Source organism: Castanea sativa, chromosome 4 (genome assembly GCF_040712315.1).
Source record: "Castanea sativa cultivar Marrone di Chiusa Pesio chromosome 4, ASM4071231v1".
Lineage (NCBI taxonomy): Eukaryota > Viridiplantae > Streptophyta > Magnoliopsida > Fagales > Fagaceae > Castanea > Castanea sativa.
Window position 1 is genome coordinate 14,578,606 of NC_134016.1, and position 8,093 is coordinate 14,586,698.

The 8,093-nt window shown below is 36.5% G+C and overlaps 1 pseudogene; it reads right to left on the minus strand.

Moving 5' to 3' along the window:
- Positions 1 to 1,215: 1,215 nt before the first annotated feature.
- Positions 1,216 to 3,394, minus strand: LOC142632489 (uncharacterized; annotated as a pseudogene).
- Positions 3,395 to 8,093: the final 4,699 nt, after the last annotated feature.

The window sequence follows — 8,093 nt, forward strand, 5'->3', positions numbered from 1 at the left end:
ACTCAATGCAAACCATCTCTCTGAACACCTGCAAAGTTGTAAACCAACTTGAGCTAGGAATAAATGGACATGCTCTTGATATTAAATCAAGTGAGTTTTCCAGAATGAAACTTCCAAAATTGTGAGGCAAAAAAAGTCACTATTGCAAATTCATCCAAAGCAAGAAAGAAAAAAAAAAAAAAAAAAAAAAAGAAACATTTAGAAAAGCTGGCCATATTTATAGTACTCCTCAAGTTATTCAAATGAGAACATCACCAGTAAGATCCTGCCGAACATCACCAAATAAGAACATAACCAATAATATCCTACCTATTTGCAGAAAAGCTGGCAAACTCATCCACCAAACCATGTCCAACACCACCTAACAACATCTTGCCTCACATCCACAACGCAGCTAGAGATAACAACTGGCCGGTAGTGGTGGAAAACATTCAAATATTCAAATGAGAAAATTGGTGACCAATAAATCCATAGCAAACTCTCAAGTTCAAATTAATGGTAAATGTGCAATTAAATCACGGGGGTTGTTGGGGATTAGCAACACATGTAAGAAATGATAAATTCAAAGGATGGAAACCCCACTTTTGTGAAATAGAGAACTAAAACTAACAAAAACAAGATATACATAAAGTATAATCCAAAATCATAAAAGGATGGAAACCCCACTTTTGTCAAGAATTGAACTCACAAAGAAACCCCAATTTGAAACACAATTGTCCCTGAAGTGCAGGTATCACAGAAGTGAATTATAAAGTAGAGTAAACCCCAGATAGCTATTAACCAAATTAACTTCAAAACCACACTTAATCATAGCCCAATATGCAAAGTTAATGATTAATCACAAACCTAAAGTAAGGGAACAAAAGACCAGCCTCATTATACATTTCTCCAACAATTCACACACTTAACTAAGTTTCTAGAGAGACACACAACTTTTATAAAAAGAAGAGCAGTCTTGCAAAGAGAAATTGGCAACTTGGGTTGGTATGTTTTCAGCAACACTAAATTAGCAATGTAGTTCAATAAAAGTTCATTTACATAACTCATATGAAAATACAATAAAAACTCACACACTTGAAGTTCCTACGACTCGCCACGTAATTGCTATAAATGATTGATAAGGTCCGATTGAAGTTGATAATGGATTTTTTGGTCTCTAATGCGTTCATGACTTTGGATGAATGCCATAAATCCATTTGCATGCTCACGTGACACTTATATAGGAGGATTATTCACTTCATCAATTTGTTCATAATTGAAGTCTACCGCTTCATTTTCATCTCCCTCATCTTCAACAATCATATTATGGAGAATTATGCATGCTTTCATGATTTTTTGGAGCATTTCAGGATAGAAAAATCGTGCAGGTCCACGAACAATTGGGAATCGTGCCTGTAGTACTCCAAATGCACGCTCAACATCCTTCCTATATGCCTCTTGGGCTTTTGTAAATAATTTTTTTTTTCTTCTTATAGAGCTGGAATTGTCTTCACAAATGTTGCCCACTTTGGATATATTCCGTAAGTAAGATAATATGTCATGTTGTAGTTATTACCATTGATTGAGTAATTAACTGGAGAAGCATGTCCTTGTGCTAGCTTAGAATATAAAGGTGACCGTTCTAACACATTAATATTATTATTTGATCTAGGTAATTTAAAAAATGCATGCCATATCCAAAGATCATATGATGCCCCTACTTCCAAAATAATAGTCGGCTCACAAATATGACCACAATATTGACCTTTCCATGCACATGGACAATTTTTCCATTTTCAATGCATGCAATCAATTGACCTAACATACCTGGAAATCCACGCCTTTTGCCATGGGCTAACAATCTAGCAACATCTTCATTATTTGGCTTCCTCAAATATTCCTCAGAGAAAATATCAACCATAGCAATAACAAATTTTTCCAAACTTTGTAAGGCAGTGGTTTCTCCAATCCACACATACTCATCCATAAAATCACCCATTACTCCATGTGCAAGCATCCTGAGTGCAGTAGTGATATTTTGAAAGGAAGATAACTCAAGCTTTTTGTCACCATTTCTTTTTTGGACAAAGTACGGATCATGAGCTTCTACCTTAGAAATAATATTGAGAAAAAGAGAACGGTTCATCCGAAATCTCCTTCGAAATACTTTCTCTGGATAAATTGGCGAGTCGGCAAAGTAGTCAAGGTAAAGCCTTTCATGGCCTGCCAAATAGTTACGTCTAATATAGGAACGACATTTTCATGACTTTGAATTCATGACAATTTCTTCGATTATTTCATCATCATCATTAGAGTCATCAAGAAGCAATTTGCGAAGCAATTTGCGAAGCAAAGAACTACCCATGAATACTACCTTGAAGACAATAAATGAAGAGCAAATGAAGAGCAAATCATTGAAATAATCATTGAAGAGTAAATGAAGAGCAATTGGTCATTTACAATCTCTAACTGTCAAATTGACACTAATTAAATGATAACAATACATAATGCCATGTCCAGACTGTCCAAACTTTGATTCTATTTTCAATGTGGGTGTTTAGCTCACAATACCAAGTAAGGGTTTCTTTTAAATTTTATATTTAGAGATGGAACCAGTCAATTCAAGTTTGAACCACAACACATATGGCAACAAATTAATTCAATATTGTGCACTTCAAATGAACCACAACATTTCAGGAACTTGGCTTATGTGTTTTAGGCAAATGTCATCATGACTAAGAAAGAATCATAAGAAACATGCACACCCTCATACACAAGCAACCAGTAGATCTTATTATTTAAATGGGACCAAAATCTCAAACTCTCAATATCATTCACATTCATATAACATAGCTCTCACACTATTATTTTACACAAAGCAAGTAAATATCAAAGAACACAATGATCTAATACATCCCTTTTTTATATATAATATAAAATAACAAAATACATCAACCATTTTCTAATGTAACAAAGTTGATCTAGGCTTCAACAAAATATATCAACCATTTTTCTAACATTACAAGCTTGATCTAACTACTACAAAATACATCAACCATTTTTCTAACATAACAAGGTTGATCTAACTACTACCAAAATACATCATCCAAGACATTATTTACATGTTTCAATTTTCAACTACCCATCTATTTATTTGACGCTTGTCTTGCAAGGATTCCCTCTTAGAGTTGTTCATAAAAAGGTTTTAGTGCTCCGGACATGCCACTTGTGTCCAAGCTCATAATTCTCTCATCCTCAATCATACTTTCAATACGAAGCTTTCTCTTTCAATTCTAAGTCTTTCCTCCTCCATTTCAATTCTTTTCTCCTCAAATCGAATTCTATCCCTATCCCTCAACTTTTCCAAACGAATTCTTTCTTTTTCTTGTTCTTGTAAGTCATCAATAGCTTTCATTTTCTTTGCCAAATATTCTCAAACATCTTTCCCACTAGCCTTTTTCTTTCGATTGGCCTTTTCGGCCTTCCTACCTATTGGTCTCTCAAAGTTGGTAGTGTCATCAACTAAGGACACGTCATCCCCATCGGCAATAGATATTGAATCTTGAGTTGGAGGTAGCACTACTCTCGAGTATTCCTTAGGCATACTCCATTTTGGTTGGTGCTTCAACACATGCCAACAATGTTCAAATGGAAAATCTTTTTTGGCCTTTTCTTTACAAAAAGCCTTTGCATTTTCAATCTAAAAAAATAAAAAGAAAATGCAAATAATTAGTATCTTCAGACTATTGGTGAATATCTATTTTGAAACTATTGCAATATAATTATACCTTGTCTTGTTCGATTGTACCACTATAAGGGGTTGCTTCAAGTGCAGTTATGAACCCACAAAATCTACTTGTCTCCCTATTAATCATTCCCCACCGACTTTGTAGGGAGCTAGCAGTACGTGTGGTGCCGGATGGGTTGTATTGGCAGAAGTTTTACCAAATTTTTTTCAAAATCTGTCTTGTTTCAACTCATTACCATGCATAACATCAATACTAGTATTGAGCCATGCCGAAACAAGGATATTGTCCTCCTCAACACTAAAGTTGGTGCCCCGTCTCGGTAGTTTATTGGAAGTGGTGATCTCAACTTCAGGGGAAGAAATTGGGTTATTTTAGGATACACTCAACAAAGTAGAGTTAAAATCAATTTTCCCTTGTATGATACCAGTGTAAATCTGCATGTATTGTTGTGGGTCCATAAGTAGATAATGTACAGTTAACTGAAGTTCAATATAAAATTAGAATCAATAAAACTAGTATAATGTTCACACACTTTGAATCCAGGAAATAATTACAACTACTAAATGAATCCAGATGTCTAAAGGTACAATTAGAATCGATAAAACTAGTAAATAATTTCAACTAAAGTAAATATTAGTTCTCAACAACCAAGGAAATGAATCCAGATGTCTAAAGGTACAATGCCCTGCTTCTCAATAACCTTTTAAAATTTTCTATAAACATCATGTGTATAAGTATATATGCCACTGAATTCAAACATGATGTATGAAATTTCATACTAGTATAATGTTCATATGTGTATCATGATACGATATATAATGTGAATACACTGAATAACTTTCACACAAGGTCAAGCAGAGAACAATGCAAATTTGTCCAAAATCTGTTCAACATATAAAACTCTAAAGATGATACTAGAATTTTAAGGAGAAATTTCAACAAACACAAACCTCTGCTTCACGTTAATGTTGTTATCTCGAGGAGTGAAGCAAGATTGCTGGTATCGCTTTAGTGTTTTGGTTATACTGCAAAATCAGAATTTAATTAGACAAAATTATAGGAATAGAATTAGAAACCCAAAAAAAAAAAAAAAGAGTAAGGTGTACCTGACAAGAGAGAATTAGAGATGAGCTAAGGACTTGTCCGCCAAAGCTCAAAACAGCGCTGCCATGCGCTGGTCAACGATGGTTTTGGAGTGTGAAATTTGGGTAAAGATTTTAGCTCTAAGATCAGATCAGCAATACAAGACCCACAAAATCCCTAACCCAAAACAAAACCTAAATGGAAGCCTGACTCATGGAGCTTCAGTCTGATCCAAATGGAAGAAGAGCAAAGAATATGGGTTTCAAGACTTGGTTTTTGGGTTTGGTCAGGGAGAGAAGAGTGGGTCGATCAAGGAGAGAAGAATGTGTTCAGTATAGCTTCACTCAGAGGAAGAAGAGCAGAGGCTGTGGCGGCGTGGGTTGAGGGAAGGGAAGAGTGGCGTGGATTGAGGGAAGGGAAGAGCCGCGTGGGTTGAGGGAGAGCGAAGAAAAAAAGAAGAAGAGAGGAAGAAGAGCAGAGGCTGTGGCATCGTGGGTTGAGGGAGAACAAAGAAAAAAAAAAAAAAAGAGAGGAGGCAGAGGCATATGAGTGGGATTAAGAAAGAACTAGAAAAAAAAAAGAGGAAAAAGCAGAGGAGATTAGTGTGAAAAGAATGAGGGAAAACAAGGAGATAGGCGCGAAGAGGAGCCCGATCTTATTAAACAAGTTTTTTTTTAATAATCTTGCTATAGTGGGCTGCTAGACATAGCAGTCCACTGTAGCTGGATTGCAAAATAAATGAGATATGAGAGGATTGATGGAGAACGCTTTTTAATAGTTATAACATTTTGTATCTTAAATTTTAGCATTTATAACATTTGTCCATCTTGATAAGAATGCATGGTAGTCTGGTAGAGCATGAAAGTCTTTGCTTTGCCTAGCTGTTAAGGGCCCGTTTGATACTTGTGTTATACAATAGTTTTCAGTTTTTTAGGAAATATGTGTGAGTAAAAATGCGTGTGAAAATGCATGTAATATTGTTTAAAAACTGAAAACATGTGTTTAAAATGATGTGCCAAACAACCCTTAAATATTCTCTCGTCTTTCTAGGCAAGTTCTAGGCTAAGAAGCTGAGAACAATAGAAATACATGGTTGGTCACTTCCATAACTAATACTTAGCCTTATGTATATATACGGTACAATTAAAAATAATTACAATTATATTTTTTTTAGAAGATATTTATGTAATTAAAAATAATTACAATTATATTTTTTTAGAAGATATTTAAATTATACATAGTATTAGCCTATACTTTTTTTTGTAAACTATAATTGGATTTAGACTATTTGATTTTTTTACCCAAAACATCACTTGCCACCAAAAAAAAAAAATGTACACATGGTGAAAAATTGAACTCCAATTGAAATCCAATTTAAAATCTAATTAAATTTTTACGTTCAATAATTCACTTGAAAATTAAAAATTAAATGGGACATGTGGCCCAAAATTGAGAACTCAATTAAAATCTAATTGGATTTTCTCTAAAATTTGGTTATTAAACACTATTTTTATCATAAAAATATAAATATTTAGTCAAATTATTTTTAAAAAAAAGTGTATGTAATTAGTCACATATTAAAATTATTACATAAATTTAATACTACTTGTGAGGTTCCGAGGACCCAAGAACCCGAAGACCCAAAGAGAGGAAGGCCGACATGCAGTAGGTAAGATGGAGCAAAGGAGAAAGGGAAGTTACCTGAAAATACCCGAAGATGATGTGGCATGGGCATTGCTGACATAAGGGTTACAAATATCCGAAGGTGGTAGGCTAAGTTTGAGGGATGCATTAAATGCCCAGCAACAACCATTCTGGCCGCATTAATTGGAAGATACCAGATCAATCCGTTGCATTAATGTGGATATGACCTGAACAGTGTTGAACGCAAAGCTAGAACTCTGCTCCATTACCGACAGACAGATGTCAGAAGGAAAAACATAGTAGATTGTGAGGTGTAGGGCCATGATGAAAAGAGCAAATAGTATAAATAAGAGTCGGGACATTATAGAGAAGGGGCTTTTGGTTGTTGAACCCTCTCTACCAAATGTATTGTAAGAGGACTTTTAAGTGAATAAAGCAGCAGTAACGTTTTTAAGCTAGTTTTATGAATTTTTGGTCCTTACAATTGGCGCCGTCTGTGGGAACAACAACAGCGTAGCATATTCCATTTAGAAGTGTATGGCGGAGGTGTATTTAGAAGGGGAAGAATCAGTAAGTTCACGAAGTAGGGACGTAGCTGTAAGTCTCCAACGTGACAAGGGGAAAGGACATACTTCGGGGGTGGTGAAGGCATATGATGGCGGTCAGGGGGCTGAGCAACGATCGCTAACTGAGGGGCATATGTCTCGCGATGATGTACTGCGACAGATGCAATCTGAGATAGCGTACTTACGCAAGTGCGTGGATAGTAAGAAGCGGAGACGTAAGGGTAATGCTAGCTCTTCCAGTGATAGTTCGGAAGCAAACCCAGGAGGAATTCATCCCCCAATGTTTGAGCCTACTCGAAGTATGACCCGTGCTAGTGTGTCTTCGGGCGTTAGGGCAAAGCAGCAGAAGGTGACGAGGATGCCCGATACTGATGGAATATATCGCGAGGACGGGAGTGATGCAATGGGTAAAGCCCTGAGACAAATTGCCAAATCCCCTTTTGTGGCAAGGATAAACAGGGCAAAGCTACCTCGTAGGTTTTCTCAACCCATTTTTACTATGTATAACGAGAGGACTGACCCTGTAGAGCACGTTAGTCATTTTAGTCAGAAAATGGCTGTCTATTCGAATAATGAGGCATTGATGTGTAGAGTTTTTCCCTCCAGTCTGGGGCCCGTGGCTATGAGGTGGTTTGATGCTTTGGCAGAAGGTTCCCTGGGGTCTTTTGAAGAATTAACTAGGGCATTTGGAGCAAGGTTCATAACTTGTACTAGGATTCCAAAACCTTTGGATGCTCTACTGTCTATGTCTATGAGGGAAGGTGAAACACTCAAAACCTATTCTGACCGATACTGGGAAACGTATAATGAAATTGATGGGGATGTGAAAAGTGTAGCCGTAAGAACTTTCAAAGTGGGTCTTCCCGCGGAGCATGGGTTAAGAAAGTCTTTGACAATGAAGGCCGCGATAGACATGCGACAGCTCATGGACCGGATAGATAAGTATAAACGGGTAGAAGAGGATCAGATGCAAAGCAAAGGAAAAATGAAAGGCTATCTGGAGAGGAAGGATCTTCAGGGAGGGGGGTTACAAGGTATTCGGCCTAAACGAGACTTTACTGGCCATCCGAGG